This window comes from Panthera leo, chromosome A1 (genome assembly GCF_018350215.1).
Source record: "Panthera leo isolate Ple1 chromosome A1, P.leo_Ple1_pat1.1, whole genome shotgun sequence".
In the NCBI taxonomy this organism is placed as follows: domain Eukaryota; kingdom Metazoa; phylum Chordata; class Mammalia; order Carnivora; family Felidae; genus Panthera; species Panthera leo.
This window is the reverse complement of record NC_056679.1, coordinates 33,458,774-33,478,226: the sequence shown is the minus strand read 5'-3', so window position 1 is coordinate 33,478,226 and position 19,453 is coordinate 33,458,774. Positions and strand designations below refer to the sequence as shown.

General features: G+C 35.1%; 1 long non-coding RNA gene across 1 annotated transcript in view; it reads right to left on the bottom strand.

Moving 5' to 3' along the window:
• The window catches only part of LOC122199083, a 51,340-nt gene extending 32,978 nt beyond the window's left edge, over nucleotides 1–18,362 (bottom strand). Inside the window, exon 1 of the long non-coding RNA XR_006193342.1 lies at nucleotides 18,282–18,362. This is a non-coding gene — a long non-coding RNA (uncharacterized LOC122199083). The remainder of the gene's footprint in view (nucleotides 1–18,281) is intronic.
• Between the last annotated feature and the right edge of the window lie 1,091 nt (nucleotides 18,363–19,453).

Here is a 19,453-nt window from a genome sequence, read left to right as displayed (position 1 = left end):
ATAAAGGAATGATGAAGGGATACTTTGTGTATTAATATTAGGAAAATTAACTAGAATGTGAAAATAATTTAGTCTCACACAATATAAAAAATAAATGGGAAATTGTTAATATTAACAGCAAGAAGAAACTAGCAGTAAAACATATACCTATAGTTAAGCAAGGAGTTTCTAAGCATGAAATCAAGGGAAAAAAGCCAACAGGAAAATGATGACAAATCTTACAAAATAAAAATAAGAATCTCAAATGCTGGAAAATAAGATATAATAAAAATACATATATATTTGTTTATCTCTTCCTACTTCCATGGTCAGCATCCTGAAAAGTGTGAAAGAACATATAAGGATGTGCTACAAGAAAAAAACAAAACAAAACACTTCCTAGTTGCCACAATATAAAGAAAACTGGTATTTCTATTGTATGTTTCATTGACATCATATTCTGTCCCAACCTCTTTACGTTCATTTTCTCATTAAATACTAATTCATGGAAATATAAACAGAAAGTTTTTTTTTTTATTAAAGTATAGCTGACATACAATGTTATATTAGTTTCAGGCGTACAACAGAGTGATTCGACAGTTCTATGCACTGCATTATGCATGGCTCACCATGAGAAGTATAGTTATTGTCCTCATCATACACAGTTATTACAGTATTATTGGCTATATTCTCTGTGCTGCCCTTTTCATCACCATAGCTTATTTATTTTATTATTTGAACTTTTACCTCTTAATCCCCTTTACCTATTTTGCCCATCCTCTCATCCCTCTTGAATGACTGCTAAGAAAGATATTTTGCTAGTAAGATTTGAAGTCAAATCTTGTTAATAAACACATCTGAATGAAAGCTCAGGGAGAAAACTATTTTGCTATCGAATTTAAAAATGTTGAAAATAGCCACTACTCAATGGGAATGAATGAGGTGAAAAACTGTTTCAACTCACTGCTTTTGTGAGGGTAGTTTAATTTTTCTTTGCTTTTAATTGTTTCTGTGTATTCCAAATCTACAGTGAATATTAGTACTTTATATTTATCATAAAATATAAATGACTGATAAGAGACATAGAAGGGAAATAGATAAAATTAGTATCTATGAAGAAAATAGAAAACAATTGTGTAAACCTCATGTAGTCCATTAACATTGGCAAATGCTATGTGTGTGAAGACAGGTGAGATTCAAGCACCAAGTATGTGGTTATTAATGACATTTTTTAGAGAAATTTTCTGATTACCAATTGTCTCAGTTCTCTATGTTGTTGAAGTATGTGTGTGTGATGTGTGTGTGTGTGTGTGCGCGCGTGTGAGAGAAAGAGAGACAGAGAAAGAGAATCAACTCAAATAATAAATAATGAACACCTTCCTCATTTAGATAAATTTCCTGATGTTCTCTTGCTATGGAAAATTGGAGGACGTTTCTCTATAATATTCAGACTGATGCTTAACCATCTCCCTGTCTAAAACGTATCCTCTTCTGTAGTTAGCCATATTAATTTTCCTCCTGAGTGATTTTGATATTATATTTGTGCTTATTTTCACATCAGTGTTTATAATTGAATGCTTAATATTATTTCTGAGTATGCATTTGTTAAAATAATGGGCACCATATATCTAATGAATTTTAATTGAAGAAATGATAAATATGTGTCCAATAGACATAAAAATGTCAAATGTGAGTACCTCAAATGCTTTCCTTGTCATATATTAAACGACAGTGTGAACCAGAAACCTATGTCCAGTAATGTTAAACATTCAAACTATTTTTATTTTTTCCAATATTTCCTCTTATATTTTTCTTTTTTCCCTTACTATCTTTAGAATATGAAAATCATAAACTTCACGTATTTGTTGGCAGTAAGGACATAAGCAGGAAACAATTTTATAAAGGGATAATAAAGTAACTACAGTCTTAGTGATTCATCAAGTAAAGTAAAAAGTTCTCTACAGGTAATTAAAAATGATCAGCTGGGTTCTTCCATCTGTTCTGGGAGCATGAATTCCCTGCTCTCCAAGAAATACTTGTTTTGCTTTTCCCCCTCCAGGAGCCTGCATTTTACTCAATGAAAGGCAACATGAACAGTGTAATTTGGGAAGCTCTGATAAATTTCATATATTCATCTTTCATCACTCTTATTCTATGTTAATAAGTAATTAAAGGCCTGCTTATATTGGCACTTAATTATCTTGGGTAATGAACAGATACACAATAACAGTTTGTCAGCAAATGAATATATGTCAAATATGTCCACTTTTCTCTTTTTCAAGTATCACAAAACTTCCATACCATCATCGTGTTTCTCCTAACTGAAATATCCAATTTCACCCCTGCAAGCCCATATTTAGGAGATAAAACAGGAGGACATTTATATAACCAGAGTTTTAAATGACTATCGAGATAAACAAATCTAAAAACTTGAAAGCAAAATTCATGAAAAAAAAAAAAGATAAATTAGACTTCATTAATTGTGACAAATATACCATACTAATGTAATGAATTAATAATAGGGGAAAATGGGTGTGAGATATGTGGGAACTCTGTAGTATATTGACAAATTTTCTATAAATCTATAGGTTCTAAAATGAAACATTTTGGAGAAAGATCAGTATTTGCAAATGCAAAAAGTTTGATGTCATTCTTTACTGAAATCCTTTCTTTTACTATGTTTAAAATAAAAAGTCCATTAATATGATTTGTGAGATTCTCTAACACAGTAACACCCTGAATGATATAGTCCTGATCTCTCCCTCCAGCCCCCCCCCCTTTTTTTTTAACGTTTATTTATTTTTGAGACAGAGAGAGACAGAGCATGAACAGGGGAGGGGCAGAGAGAGAGGGAGACACAGAATCTGAAACGTCCAGCCCTTTCTTGAAGGGCTCACCATATTAATACACACCGTGGTCCTGCTTCCCTGGTCTACAGCCCACTCACTTTCTCGCTAAAATATTCACTCATTGGCTTGTAAGTGGGAGTGATATACGTCACTTCTAAGCTAGCCAGGAGCTTTTCCCAGTGCTTCATTCCATTTCTGCCTTCTGGCTGAATGGAATGAAAATGACAATGACAGTCTTGCAGACCACCTGTTGAAGATGAGCAAGTCTTCCTCAGCCTGAGTCCCTGAGTCACTGTGATGTCAATTGACTTGAAATGTTACATCAAAAAGGAATTATTTTTGTGCGGGCACTAAATACTGGGCGTCTATTTTTGTTATGGTAGCTTAGCCTTCCAGAACTGACACAAAGTTGTAATGAAAATTTAGTGATATAATATGTATCAAGTTCATGGAACAAAGACTGGCACATAGTAAACATTATATAACCCATTGTCCTTATCATGACTTTTAAAAGGGTACGGAATTTACCTGGTATGGTTTTTTGTGTTGCATGTGTGTTTATCTTCTAGGTGTAAGGTGAAAACCTGATATATTTTAAGGGCTTGGCTGCAGAATCTGTACCTGACGGATCGTCTCATTTTCTACAGCTGTTCTTATGCCATTTACTTAGTAAGGCACTGAACTCATGAGTGGAGCTAAGGTAGTTTCTACTGATATTCTTAAAGTTGCAATGTGTGTTAAGTTTATATAATTTATAAGAATTATTTTCTTGAACATGACTCATGTATAATTTCAAAATCACACTATTAATAATTTGTGGACATTTTATATCATTTAAGGGTAGTTTTTCATTATATTTGTGGAGTCTTCCAAGTTTGTAAAGCAGAATAGGACATTGTAACATTCAGAGATCAGGTTTTCCAAATTTATGAAACTAATAGATTTATTCTTAATTTCTTTTTTCTCCCTTCCTCCATTTCTTCCTCCCTCCCTCACTCTCTTTCTCATCTCTCTCCTTCTTTCTTCTTTCTTCTTTCTTTCTCTTTCTTTCTTTCTTTCTTTCTTTCTTTCTTTCTTTCTTTCTTTCTTTCTCCTTCCTTCCTTCCTTCCTTCCTTCCTTCCTTCCTTCCTTCCTTCGACAATCACTTATCCCTTCTGTTGTTGAAAGGAGTTAAAGATGAAGCAATCTATGAGTTGACAGCAAATATGAAAGTTTTAAAATGTCTCCACAATATCAGGATATATTTTATAGCTACATTATTTCCAGAACAGAAACAATTTTTTTGTTGAAAGTTCATGCTAGGCCAATATAAACTATTAAGTCTTTCCCTAAATATGTGTCCATTATCCTGTATACAAATCCATAGAGATGAGAGAGAGGAAAAGCTCCTGCTGCAATGTGGTTGGTGTTAGAATAAGTAACAAATCATTGCATTACGAAGAATAAACTATTTTAATAATCAAGAATAATCATGAACAGGGGCGCCTGGGTGGCTCAGTCGGTTAAGCGGCCGACTTCGCTCAGGTCATGATCTTGCGGTCCATGAGTTCGAGCCCCGCGTCGGGCTCTGTGCTGACAGCTCAGAGCCTGGAGCCTCTTTTGGATTCTGTGTCTCCCTCTCTCTGACCCTCCCCCATTCATGCTCTGTCTCTCTCTGTCTCAAAAATAAATAAACGTTAAAAAAAAATTAAAAAAAAAAGAATAATCATGAACAGACTTTTCTCTAGAGTGTACCCAGCTATAAGAGGGTAAGTAAAACATCATTCATTTGTTTGAATAATATGGACATTTGCCTCAGGTTTTCTATTTATTTATTTATTTATTTATTTATATATTTATTTATTTTTACGTTTATTTATTTTTGAGACAGAGAGAGAGCATGAACAGGGGAGGGTCAGAGAGAGAGGGAGACACAGAATCTGAAACAGGCTCCAGGGTCTGAGCTGTCAGCACAGAGCCCGATGTTGGGCTCGAACTCACGGACTGTGAGATCATGACCTGAGCCGAAGTCGGTCGCCCAACTCACTGAGCCACCCAGGCGCCCCTCAGGTTTTCTATTTATATAACCTATGGGAAAGTGTTTTGCAAAGCAATGTGATAGTATGGAAACGGAGCTGTTTCTTTAATAGTGAGATTTAAGTTCCATATCTGGGACATATCTTGATTAAGTTAACCAAATCTAATGGAAGTTTTTACTACTACTGTATGTGTGTGTGTGTGTGTGTGTGTGTATGTATATATGTAAATACACTCACACACACACACACATATATATATAATTCTATCAAGAACCTAAAATATTACAGTTGTTTACATGTCAGCCATGCTTCCACTTTTGTTCAGTTTTATTGCAAGTATTTGAATTTAAAAAAAATGTATTTCTAAAAGATGCTGTTGAAATCAGCCATTTAACTTTATTTTTCTGAGTTGATAAAAACAAAGAAAATTAGGAATATATTAACATTGTTTAATATAGCTTTTAATAGAATCTCTTTATTATATTTGTTCAATTTTTTAATTTTTATTTTTTATAATTCCATGTTTTTTTCTTTCTGATTTCAATCCATATATTACAATAGAACTCTCAAAAACCCCCATAGTCAATACATGAAACATAGAGCTTATTAATGGGATCACAGAAAAAAAAAATCTCAGTTGTCACTAAAAATTCAAATGGAGTTCTCTAGATCACAAATTGTTTCCATATCTTAGATTAAAAAAATTGTTAAAGCATACAATTAAAATCAGTAAAGGTATTTGAAAATTAGAAACACAAAATTTAAGATGAGAAGTTTTTAAAATAGAAATCAGGAGCCAGAGTGGGGGCATGACGGGAAGTAAGAAAAGTAGGAATAAGGACCCAAACCTTGCAGCATTGTCAATCTCTGTAAATCACCTAAAGCATCACCATTATTGTTACCGCTATCAGCTACAGCACCAGGATCCCCCGCCATCATCATCGCCAATCATCCTGTAGCAGAGAGAGACTATTTCACATAGAAATGCTATATGAAATTAAGGGAAGGTAAATTTGAAAGAATTCTCAACTTATTAATGAGAGGCCCTTACTCTGAGTAAATATTTTCCCAAAGTTGAATGCGGTAATTAACTTTCCCCTTAACTGAAGGATGAGAACAAACTCAAGAATATGAACTTGGTTTAGAGATGAAAGAATATGTTAAACATTAGCATCGTTATTATTCATGAACTTGAGGGTACATAAAGAAAATGATTGTGCCAAGAGGAGAGTGAATGAAGAGAGGTTGCTGCATGAAAAAAAGGCAGTCTGTTTGAAGCAGAAATAAAAGGAAGATAGTACAGAATTCCAGCCATTTTAGAGCAGAACAGAGTAACAGTTAAAATTTATTTGCCTTTCTTTGACTTTACTCTTGGCTATTCAGCTCTGCCATGTAAATAATACATATTCTTATAGTAATGTCTAGCATGATATGATATAATCACTTAAGGATAGGCACAAACTCCTCGTGATAGATTATTAAAGCAGTTTGAACCTATTCATAAAATATGTTTTATGGACATAAAACACTAAGGGCTTTCTCTTTTGGCAATCTCTGTGGAGCTGGTGAAGCCTGACATACTGCCTGTGGAAATCGTGAAATGAATAAGCCATCAATGAGTGGTGTGGGGGATGGGCTCCTTGGCTCATATAACCCAGGGAGTATTATATTTTATGATTCATTAAAGGTAGAGAGGAGAAAGAAATATGCATTCAAATGTGTGCAGTCTCTTCTATCCCAGAATCATTAAATATTACTCGATTTTAAGGAAAGTATGAACTGCCACAACACACTTCTAAGGCGAGTTACATTTTTGGGAATGTTATTTACTTGACTCTTAGACCCATTGGGTAAGTTGTAGAAGTATACCTTTAATGAGTAAACTGGGGGTTTGAAGGGGCAGAATCAAACCGCCCTGTGACAGCTGTGTCAGATGCACAGTTTCTTCTCTGGGTAAAGTCAGACAGCATATTTGAGAAGAATTCTTGAAGAAATTGATGGATTTTCCTTATTTTAACAACAAAGACACAGAGAGGAATCTTAGTTTTCTCTACATGCTATTCATGATTTTGACTACTTGTCTTATATAAGACCATAAAACCAAAAGTTTTGAACCAAAAGTTTTTACCTTTAAAGAATGGGTGATACAAGCAAAATCATTTTTTGGCCAGCTTTCAAACACTCGAAATTTTAACTCAGTCTCAATTGAAAATTAACTTTTTGATGAATGCCTGGGTCTGTGAACCTAACTGGATCTTCTCAAGATTGTCACTGTTTTTTTCTTTTTCTTTTTTTTTTTTTAGATTTACCCAAACCTTAAGAACTATCCCATTTCCTAACATTGATTTCTAGAAAAAAAAAGCAAACGTGGAGAATTAGTAATATTATTTCAGCTCTAGGAAACTGTTACTTCACCTGTAGGAAAATACGTAAATGTTTCAAACTATTGAATTTCAGAATGGAAGTTACAAGGCTTACCTTGTGAAAATTTAACAGCGGGTTTTTTGGCTAGAATTTTGATGAGAATATATTCATAAATGATAATGAACCATCTCCATATGAATAGATTGGACTGCTTGCTACTGAGAGCTATCACAGAGATATGGACAGGTATCCTACAAACATCTATGTGCAGGTTTTTGTGTGAAGTTTTCCAATCAGTTGTGTAAATACCTATGAGTCCATTGCTGAATCATGTGAGTTCGCTTTGTAACAAACTCCCAAACTGTCTCCTCTTTAATGGAGTGGTTTTCCCCTGTCATTTTACACATATTACCCAGACACTCTTTACTCCTCATACGCTTTTCCTGGGAAACTGCATATACAGAAATGACTTCACCTAACGTTAAGAGCTCATCAACAGTCTCTAGTGAGTAGCCTTACTTGACACTTCATCTCTAACTTTGCGTGTAATTATCAAATTCATCGTATTAGATTTCCGACCTCTGAAATGGCATGCTATTCCTGTCGGAAACAAGCCAGAAGCATGCCTGTAAGCTGGCAATAATTCTTTTCCTTCCTTCTTCCTCATCTGTTTTGTACACTAAACAAGACATATAGATACAGCCTCTTAATTATCTATTTTATATAGACATTTCTCTCCATTATTGCTATTATTCTAGTAATATTTTAGGTAATATTTATGTTTTGCCTAAAATTAGCTTGTATTCCTCATTGTCTTTAAAGTAAAATCACACCTCAGCGTGTTATATGCAGTACAATTTTATATATTTCTCATAATCTTCAGTTTTTAATATTGCACCTAATTTTCCAGAGACATAGATGGATGTTTAAGTCTTCAAATGGACTGTCAAAATGCACTTTTTCACATATTCTTCCCACAGCCTGGAATGACCTTTCCCCATCTATGCTTAATGCAAGAGTACCAAATGTCTTATTTCTATAACACTTTATACACACATTATTTCCTCTGTAAAACATCCACTCTGACTCTCTTAAAATAGTTATCTAGTATTTACACTATAGTTTTTCTAACATTGTACCATTGGGGTAGAGTTAATGACATGTTGTCACTTCTTCTGACTTTTTGCCATGCTGTAAACACCGTGAAAGCAAAGATCTCCTCTTGTCAACTCTATAGATCCCAAACAATCTGAACTACACCTATAGTAAGTTGTAAGTGCTTACTAATTATTTGTTGAATGAGTAAGAGTAAATTATATAATTGCTGAGGGCCTGAATGACTTGATTTAGTCAGTGTCACAAAGGAACTCAGCTTTAGGAGAGGTTAACTTACTGTATTCTTATCTTGTAAAGAAAAATAAAGAAAAATGCATGCAATTAGAAAAAAATGCATTGAAGGATTTTGCCCTTTTCTTGTTTGAAAGGGCAAAGATAATATGTACTCCTACTTCATACAACCTGTGAAAGGGAAAATATTTCTTTCATGGACAGAGAAAAATGTGACTGTTGCTAAAAAAAAAAAAAAAGTAAAAGAAAAAAGCCAATAGGTTGTTGCTTTGTGAAGTGAAACTAGTAAAAAGAAGTCTAAGGGAAGAAAATTTAATTCAAAATAATTTAAAAATATAGTGTTTCAAAATAATTTTATAATTTCAATGATAGTGCACGTGAGAGATTTTTCAGGGAGTGATACTTTGTCTCTGAACATATAAAAATAATAAACAGTAAAAGGCAATAAACAGCAGGAATTTTCTTGTTTACTTTATGTTTTTGCTCAAACTTTGTAACATATTTAAGTTCAGCTAGTAGCGCATCATGGCTAATAAAAAGCATTTTAAATTGACAGGATCATATAGAAACTTTGCTTATATATGGACTGGGATTCTTTTTAAAGTTTACTGCAATATAGTTTGATAAATTAATTTTCAATGTGCTAATAAACAAAAAGAAAAGAGAGAGATTGCCCTTGCAAATTAAAAGGCACGTAATGCGGGGTAAAAGTACGGTTGTATATATTAGGCCTTCAGTGGAAAATGATCTGCTAAATAGTACTAGGTTGTACTACCCCTGGGGAAAATGTATGTTTCTTATCTAGTGAGCTTAAGAAGACACACCGGTTCCAAATAGTATAGGGAATTGAGAAATAAATGAACAAACAAAATGATATCAGTTCTATCTCCACCGAGTATCCTCGGAAAAATGCTTGAAAATATTTTAAATGAAAATATTTAAATGAAAACTGAAAATTGAACTTGTCATGCCCTAGGGAAGTTGTTTACGCAAAATGTGTTTAAATTTCAAAAGTAAATTCATACATTTCCCCTGGTTAATTTTGGTAGCATGTGTTTACATGCATACATAACAAAAAATTTCACCTATATGATATCCTTTTAAGTGCTGCTACTACATTTTAATGTAGTGTATATATTGTACATATATAGTATAGGTATATGTATATATAGTGTGTGTGTGTGTGTGTATATATGTGTATATATATATATGTATGTATACGTATATATGTATATATATATATATGTATGTGTACATATATATATATATACATATATAGATAGATATATATATAGTAATATAGTATGGCAAATTTGTTCTCCCAAGGGACAAATAATAAATATTTCAGATGCTGTGGGCCATTTGGTCTCTATCCCTGTCACACCTCTGCTAGTGGAGCATGAAAACAGCCATGAACAGTGTGACAATATTCCAATAAAATTGTATTTACGGTAACAGGTGGCAGGAAGCATTTGCCATCAGGTTATAGTCTGCTGCCCCTTGGTATACATTGCCAAATGTCCGCTGGTGCGGGGGCCCAGATCATCCCCAGTTGAGAACTACTGTTCTCCAGAGACGAGGGTCACTGCATACATGGGTGCCTATTGTATTATATTCTGTTTATCTAAAATATTCTATATTTTAAAATAATATAGATTTTAAACTTGTGTTCTCTGATTAAAAATGCATGGAGTTTGGTGGAATAGAAAACTCAAAAAATAAGCACAATAAAAAAAAAAATACACCATGAAGGCAAGTACTCTAATTACGATTCATCACTCTAGCTGCCTAGGTTATCACTGTACCTGACATAGAGTGAGTTATCAATAAACGATTGTTGAATAAGTGAATGAATGAAAGGTAAATTAAAAATGACTACGATAAAGCATATTGAACTGTGTGCCAGTTATTAAATTGTTATCTGTTTCCTTTAAACACATCTATACTTGCGGACTCTGTAAACCACATTTTCCTTGGCAAGACAGCTTGCTGTTAAGTCTCTGTCAGTAAGAGATGATAGATCCTAAAAGGGTGAAGGAGAGAGAAGGGCTGTGCACCATTTGGTTGCTGTTGTTTGTTTCCTATACCTGTCAGCGCCACCTTAACAGAGAGCTTCTTTATCCTAACCTTGGCACTTTGCTCCCTTAGTAGCAGTTTCCACAACACTTACAAAACCAGAACCATGGAACCCAATGCAAGGGCACCTTCTCAGACATCTGAGTTTCAGCATGAAAGGCCCCTCCTCTGAGTAGGCTAAGTTTTTAAACTTCCAACTCCTCTTGTTCCTCTGGCATTTAGGGATATAGCTGCTCTCTGCTGTTGCCTACCTAAGGAGATACCTTCATGTACCTGTTTTGTCTTTGCATTTCTTCACTACCTAGTTAACACATCTCTGCATGAAATTATCTTTGCTGCAGTAGCAGCTGTGTTTCTGTGCCCAGAATGAACTCTGAATGATACAAACTTAGCACAAAAATGTGGATACCATCCATTCCATTGGCAGTACAATGAAGAGAGGAGGGTAAAAAATGATTTAATTAAAGAGATCATTTTGATCTCTTTAATCATTTCTTAATTGGTTCCTGAAAAAAAAAATGTATAGACGGTGGCAAACTACCCATATAAGCAGTAAAGGCATTTGACAGAAAGGGGAATGAGGTTCCTGAGCAAAAACCCAGAGCTGTGAAATAGCATGGACAGAGACGACGATAATGGTTTGGTAGGATGGGAGACATTAGTGGGAGCACAACGGGGCTAGGGTGATACGGCGTCGGGTATCTTGGATCATTCATTCAATCATCGTGCTGGTTTTATGGCATAAACAAAATAGAATACATGCCTAAAGTTGTAGCATTTTCAGTCTGGTGTAACAGTTGATATTACATAATTAATTTTTAAAATACCTAAATAACAAGAAAAAATGTCCCCAAAGAAAAAAGGAGTGGAAATTCAGAAAGCTAAGATGAAGAATAAGAAAACTGACTTCAAATAAGGTTTGGCAAGGATGTCTTTCTGATGTCGTGACATTTAAGCCGAGACTTAGATAAGGAAGAGGATTTGGCCAGAATTAGTAAGGTAGGGGGTCTGCCACAAGTTTGGGCTTTATCCTGTGGTTGGTTGAAGGATTTAAGTATGGAAGTTGCATGATCATATCTGTGTTTGAAGAGGTATTCTCTGTAACCGGAAGGATGCATTGAAAGAGAACAGCTTGTGCTCTCCAGGAACTATGTTGTAGGCAAGTGGTGGGGGGAGACTCTTGGACTTGGACGGCCCAGGTGGAAAGGGCGGAAAGTCTATTAGGGCAGTTCTGGAGATAGACATGAGACAATGATTGCATGAATATGGGAAATGTTGGGGGTGGATAAAGGCGTCAGCTCTACTAACTGGGTTTCTGAATTCGGTGATGATGTGAATAGTTCGATAATGCTGCTCACCAAATAGTGCAGGGTGACAAGAGTTTATTTTCAAACTTAGTGTTATGTCTGTTAGAGGAAGTGAGTCATTTATTTATGTTGTTCAGTTTTTCTATATCCTTGATGTTCTGTCAGATTGATATTTTAGTTGCTGAGAAAGGTCTCCACATGTGGTTATGTATTTTCATTAGTTTGGAATTCTGATAGTTTTATGTATTTTATGTTTTAATGTGTTTTCATTCTTTGTTTTTAGCTACCTCCATATGTGTTTAGAATAATTCTATCCAATTAATCCAAAATTCCTTGACAAACTAGCTGCACTACTTTTGTCTTCCTTTGCAGTTGCTTTTTATTACCCTGCTCGAGCCACACTGTCCTTTCTATGGTTCTTGGATTCTGTGCAAGCACTTGCTTTCCCTTCTTCCAGAACAACCTTTACTTGGTGTGCGTTTTGAGATGTCAACTTACTACGTAAATCTTCCCTGGGAACTTTATATAAAATAGCACTTAACTACATCAAAATCCATCCACTTGCCATGTTTTACTTTTATTGCTCACTGTTGCCGATGAATTATTTATTTGTTTACTGTTTGTTGATCTTCACTAGATTGTGAGTTCCGTGACAACCCGAATTCTGTTTGCTTATTCTCTGTTGTATCCCTGATGTCTAGCATGTTGTGGAAGCTTAATACATATTTATTGAGGAACAAATATGAATTAAATATTTTAACACTACCGAGTACCCCTAAGTCTGTTAATAGCTTTTATTTAAAGTCTATTTTGTACACTGTTAAGGGAGCCCACTGGTTGTCAACCAGGGGTGACTTTGTAATCCAGGGGTCATTTGATAATGTCTGGAGACATTTTGTGGTTATTATAATGGAAGTGGTGGTGATCCTGGTATCTACTGCATAGAGGCCTGGGATGTTGCTAAACACCCACAAAGGCAATCTCTCCTAACAAAGACTTATCTAGTCCCAAATGTCAATAGTGCCAATGTTTAGAAACCCTGAGATAGTCATACCACCTTCATTTTGGTTAGGATTTTCTTGTACAATCTTATATTATTCTACTTTCAACCCTATTTTGGGCTTATGATACACATATATATTTTATTAAGAATTGCCTAGGTTTCTATTGTTATATACTGAATAGTTAATAAATTTACATTCACCATGACGCTTGTTATGTTTGGAATACTTTTTATGTGTGTTGTTTCTCTTTTTTATTTTCTTTCCTGAATTCTTTTTTGTTGTTAAGGGAATGTGTTTAAATTAAAAACAAAACAAAAAACAAAACTTTTCGTCAAAGTATAACACGCAAACAAAAATGCACCTAAGTATATAACTCAATAATTTTTTTTTTACAAATTGAATGTATCTACATGTCTAGCACTCAGATTAAGAAACACAGTATTACCATCACCCCAGAAACCCCCTCATGCTCCTGTCCAGTCTGTAGCCACTAAAGAGGAACCACTGATATGATTTCTAGCAGCACAGATGAGATTTGGTATTTTGTACTTCAGGTAAATAGATTTAAAGAATACATATCTTTTTTTGTCTGATTTTCTCTATAGGAATCATCTTTATTTTCCTATGAAGTGGTCGATTATCTATTCTCGTTGCTCTAATGTCTTTATTTGTGAATATACCATAGTTGAGTTATTCATTCTATGTTTGATAGGCATTTGGGTAGTTAACAGTTTGGGACTGTTGTGAACGGTACTTCTACGTGTGCTACTATATGCCTTTTGGTAAACCTATGTCCACGTTTCATTAAAGGATATACCTTCACGCAAAATCATCCCTTTTCCAAACTGGCTAAGAGCATACAGAGTGCTTGCTGCTCTACCTCCTTACCGACACTTTTTCATCTCTTTCATTTTAGACATTCTAGCGTTGAGATGATGGCCTTGCAGTTTTAATTGACATTTTATTGGTAGTCAGTGAACAATACTTTTACCTATAGGGGTTTTGATAATATCTTTTTTTTTTTTTTTTTTTTGCGAAGTGCCTTTGAAATCCTTTTTCCCACTTTGTTTCCATCATCTGACTTTTCTTCTAATTGATTTGCTGGCGTACCTCATATGTTCTAAATTTGTCCAATATGTGTATTGTGAATATCCTCTCTCTCTCTTTGGGTTGCCAGTAACTTGATATTTAATCACTTTATTTCTTACCCATTAGTTTGGAATATATGCATTCTATTTCAATTACTTTAATGATTACCCTTAAAATTTTAACGTACACGGAATTTTAAAGTTAATAATTTTCTTTACACTACTCCCAAAGGATATATGCTTCAAACCCATTCACTCATCTCATGAGAAATATGTCCTCTTCTTCTAGTATTTTATTTATTTCTTTTTGTTTTAGCCCTACAAATTAGACATTATTTTATCATTATTTTAATAGGCCACGTTTCCTAAAATTTGCCCACATATTGAAAATATACCATACATGAGTAACTTGGAGGACGTGTTACAGCAAGATTGCCAGGCACATAACGTATGCACATGCTCCTTCTAGGAAGACACTGGTGCCCCGGAGGGGGCCAGAGGGAGAACGCAGAGATGGCATCCGCGGCCTCTCTGGGCTTCCAGGAGAATCACAATCGCCCCTAGATGTGTGCTAAATTAGAAGCATAACCCTCCAGCAGCAGCTTTTGACGTATGTGAACAGGCTTCTTTCAGGGAAAGACTGGGAGATGGGTGTTTCTGTGGGTCCCTTCTGTGCTAAGCCTGAACCTCTGTGGTGCATGGCCACAGAGTCCTCTGGAGCAGATTAAAACTCTTTCTTTCTTTGCTGTTATCTTGTGGGTCTCATGGAGGCAAGCCCCGTCAGCTTTCAGAGCTAGGTGTTTTAAGGGCCAGCTTCTTACTTTGGTGGACATCTTAAAAGTTGGAGTGCTAGATACTGGATCCAATACCTTTACTCCTCAGGGAGAAGTTGAGAGTTGGGGATGTGGTTTTTTGTTGTTTTTTTTTTTTTTTTTTAATTTTTTTTTAACGTTTATTTATTTTTGAGAGACAGAGACAGAGCATGAATGGGGGAGGGGCAGAGAGAGAGGGAGACACAGAATCGGAAGCAGGCTCCAGGCTCTGAGCCATCAGCCCAGAGCCTGACGCGGGGCTCGAACTCACAGACCGCGAGATCGTGACCTGAGCTGAAGTCGGACGCTTAACCGACTGAGCCACCCAGGCGCCCCCGGGGATGTGGTTTATGGCAAGAGTGTGTTTCTTCAGCCTTTCCTACTCGGGTCAATGTGGGTATTTTCTCATTCACCCCGTGCACATGACTCACCCAACTAGGTTCTGGATCTCTTTTAGTGGAATATTACTCCACTGTAACTATAGATTTGATGCATCCGTGGGCACAGGTGAATTCAGAAGCCTCCTGCTTCATCATCTTGAAACAGAACCCTGTCATTCTTTTCACTCATTTCCTAATCCTCTCATCAAGCCTTTACCTTTACCTTCACCTTCATTTACCTCAGTAAATGAAATCTCGTTGCTTCAAATACTTAATCAAAAACTTTTGTAAGTTTTTTTTTCTAATATTACTCGTTTTACTCATATAACTGTCCCCTCACTCTCCAATTTTGAGCTATACTCACATTTGCACTGTTCCTAAAAATGGATCAGCAGCCTCCTATCCCATTTTTCTTAGGACTCTTGCATTTACTACTTTCTGAATTTTTCCACTAGATATAATCATGACTTCTTCCCTTGCCTCCTTCAGGTCATTATCCCTAAGACACTAATTTGTAAGGCTGTCCCTACACACATTATAAAACTGTAGCCCAATCTAATACATTTTCTATCTTCTTTACCTGTCTTATTTATTTTCTTAGCATGTATCACTAATACACCATGCATTATACTTACAAGCTCCATGAAGGGAGGGATTTTTCTTTTATACTAAACACCATACTTCTAGTGTCTGTCACAGTGCCTGGCACTATTAATACATCTTTATTGAATAAAAAAATTGACCTTACGGGTCATATGCTTTCATCTTCCTCACTCTATATTATTACTTGATCCTCTTGTGTTTTTTTTTAATTTTTAATTTAAATTTTTATTTATTTTTGAGAGAGAGAGATACAGAACATGAACAGGGGAAGGGCAGAGAGCGAGGGAGACACAGACTCCAAAGCAGGCTCCAGGCTCTGAGCTGTCAGCACAGAGCCCAACGCGGGCCTCGCATTCATGAACTGTGAGATCATGTCGTGAGCTGAAGTTGAAGGCTTAACTGACTGAGCTATCCAGGCTGCCCATCCTCTATTTTTTAATATTAATTTTTATGTAATTTTTTCACCTTTGCCCCGAATTAAAGAAATTATAAACTCCTTAGTGGTAGTACTATATCCTATTCAAATTATCTCCTTTTAAAAACTAGGTTTAGGGGCGCCTGGGTGGCTCAGTCGGTTAAGTATCCGACTTTGGCCCAGGTCATGATCTCGCGGTCCATGAGTTCAAGCCCCGCCTCAGGCTCTGTGCTGACTGCTCAGAGCCTGGAGCCTGTTTCAGATTCTGTGTCTCCCTCTCTCTCTGACCCTCCCCCGTCCATGCTCTGTCTCTCTCTGCCTCAAAAATAAATAAACGTTAAAAAATGTTTTTAAATAAAAAAATATAAATAAAATAAAAACTAGGTTTAAATAGGTGATTTTTTTACTCATTAATCCATTTCTGAAATAAAATCTTTACAATGTGAATCAGTTCTATAAAATTAATGATTTATTCAAAGCAGCATCTGGTACAGGCTCAATAAATATTATTTTATGAATGAACAATGAAAAATTTTGATTAATATATTACTTTGTCCCAAATTCATAATAGACTGTACAATCATTACTCTTTTTCATCCTACACATTCTCAAATATTTAGAATTACTATATCTTGTTCCTCACTTGTATTTAATTTCATATACTTTTAAATTATATTGGGATAAATAAATTATACTTTTAAAGCCGAAATCATGCTTGTTATTCTTTTTAGTCTTGCTTTTCTGAGTAGTTCTGTTGATGACTTTTTTTTAAATGATCATAATATATAGGTTCTCCATAATTTGTTTTAATGATGATAGGAAATTTTCTTAAAATCCAAATGCTCTACACTATAAAATATGTATTCACAAGACAAAACAATAATAGCAACAAAATTTGTAATGTATTTAGTGCTCGTTTAGAGTCACATAAATATTCCAAATTATGTCATGAATAGAAGGCTGAGAGAAGAAAGAAGAAGCTTAACAAGGAGGAACTTCAATTTGGTATTGAAGGAAGAGTGTCATTTCATCAAATGACATAAATGGGATGCTTCATTGGGGCAAAACTGGGATGAATTTACTGGATACTCACAGCCATCATGGAGCACTAACATTGCTCAAAATTATTATGTTTCAATGGACAAGAGAGTAGAATGTATAGTTAGAACTTTTGCTTTGTGGATGACAATTATGACCTATATAGGCTAGAACACACATTAGCATTTCCTCTGAATTATATTGATTTTGGAATTTATGTATAATGAATCATGGAGAATCTTTTTAACAATTAAAGAAAAACATCTAAATAACAAGTAGTACAAATTGCTAAGGAAAAATTTCCATCATTAAAGACTCTTGTAGGGCAGTTCTTTGTGGATTATTCTTAAGACAATTGTAATTTGTTGAAATTAATCCTCTCATTCAGGAGAGATGAAAGCTGTTATAAGGGTCCTTTTGTCTGTTTAATTAGTCCTTGTTCTAAATCCTCTACATAGCCCTGAAAAACCGATTTGTACGTTAGTAAAATCCAATAAAATTAACGTGTGGAAATGAGGGGTTGGAGGAACTAAAACCTGTGCAGAAAAGACATTAGGAGAGTGAATAATAGAGTCATAGATTTTTCTAAAACTCACTGTGCTTTGGTGTACGGGATGCTGTGGAAGGAGCTGATATAAGCCAGTGCTGGATAAATTCTAGGCGAAGGGGTGATAAATATGTGCTCTTAAAGCTATTCATTAAACATTTAAAATTATAATATTACCAATTTCTTGTTAACATCTAGCATTTTATCTTAAAATAACACTCAACTAGATTCTAAACTCCTTTGGTAGCAAGGGTTATGTAGAATTACTTTGTATGCCATTCACAATGAAGCACATATCATCCATAATAGAAACTAAATATCTAATAAATCATGAATGCTACATTAGATGTTCCTGAATCTTAATTTAAGGCAGATGATAAGCACGTTTCTTTTTATTCTACATAATTAATTTGGAAAGGAGGACAGCATTTGGAAGTCATTCTTGTAACTTACATCTAGTATCTTACAGGTAACTTTCTCAGGAACCTGAAGCTATCCTCTGGGTAACTGGCAGACATCCGCTTTTCTGAATTTTCACTTCTCCTGGGGAACTACATCATAATGCAGTTTGTTACTCTATGAGATCTGTTGTAAAGAACGTTTAGAATTTTGAAGATATGTTTTTATCCCAGACACATCTGCTTAAGCCCTTCCACTTTTCCAAGGGCAAAGAAAGCCTTGTATTTTTGCATGCGTTACAACCCAGCTGTAAGAACCCATTTCTTTTTAAGGCAGAAGAAAAAGAAGAGAGTGATAAGGAAATAATACTGAATAGATGCCACAGAAAAACATCACACCAAATACTGCGTGTCTGCATATTTAGGAGAGAGAGACACACAGAGAGAATGGGAGATGGAGATAGAAACAGAGAGATGTTTTATAGACAATAATGTTAAAGATTAAATTTCAAATATCACCTCCAAAAAACTAGAGTGAGAACTCAACATTATTCATTCCTTTTTGATAGAAGAGCAGATGTTGTGAGATGAGATATGTATATTGGTTTCTCAAAAGGAAAATATCTCTGTTTCAATTTACACAGTGCCTACATTTCTAATATCGAAAGCCCTTGTTTTTGTGCTATCTGAATTGAAAATTGATTTTTTTTGTTAGTCAACAAAAAATCAACCGTAAGAGGAAAAGCTAATTATACTTGGTCCATAATTATGACCCCATAATGTTATTATCTCTTTTAATTCTGTGTATGTAAAAATGAAGACAGAGAAGTACAATTCATTTAGAAATTCTTGTTACCTGTAAGTAGGACTGGCTAATTTTTTAAGTAAAGTAACAAGTAAGTAAAAACTCTCTTACATTCTCTCCAATCTAGTTTGATTTTGCTTTCATTGCAATCACACACACACACACACACACACACACACACAGAGTATTCTTTTTTTTTTCAATATATGAAATTTATTGTCAAATTGGTTTCCATACAACACCCAGTGCTCATCCCAAAAGGTGCCCTCCTCAATACCCATCACCCACCCTCCCCTCCCTCCCACCCCCCATCAACCCTCAGTTTGTTCTCAGTTTTTAAGAGTCTCTTGTGCTTTGGCTCTCGCCCACTCTAACCTCTTTTTTTTTTTCCTTCCCCTCCCCCATGGGTTTCTGTTAAGTTT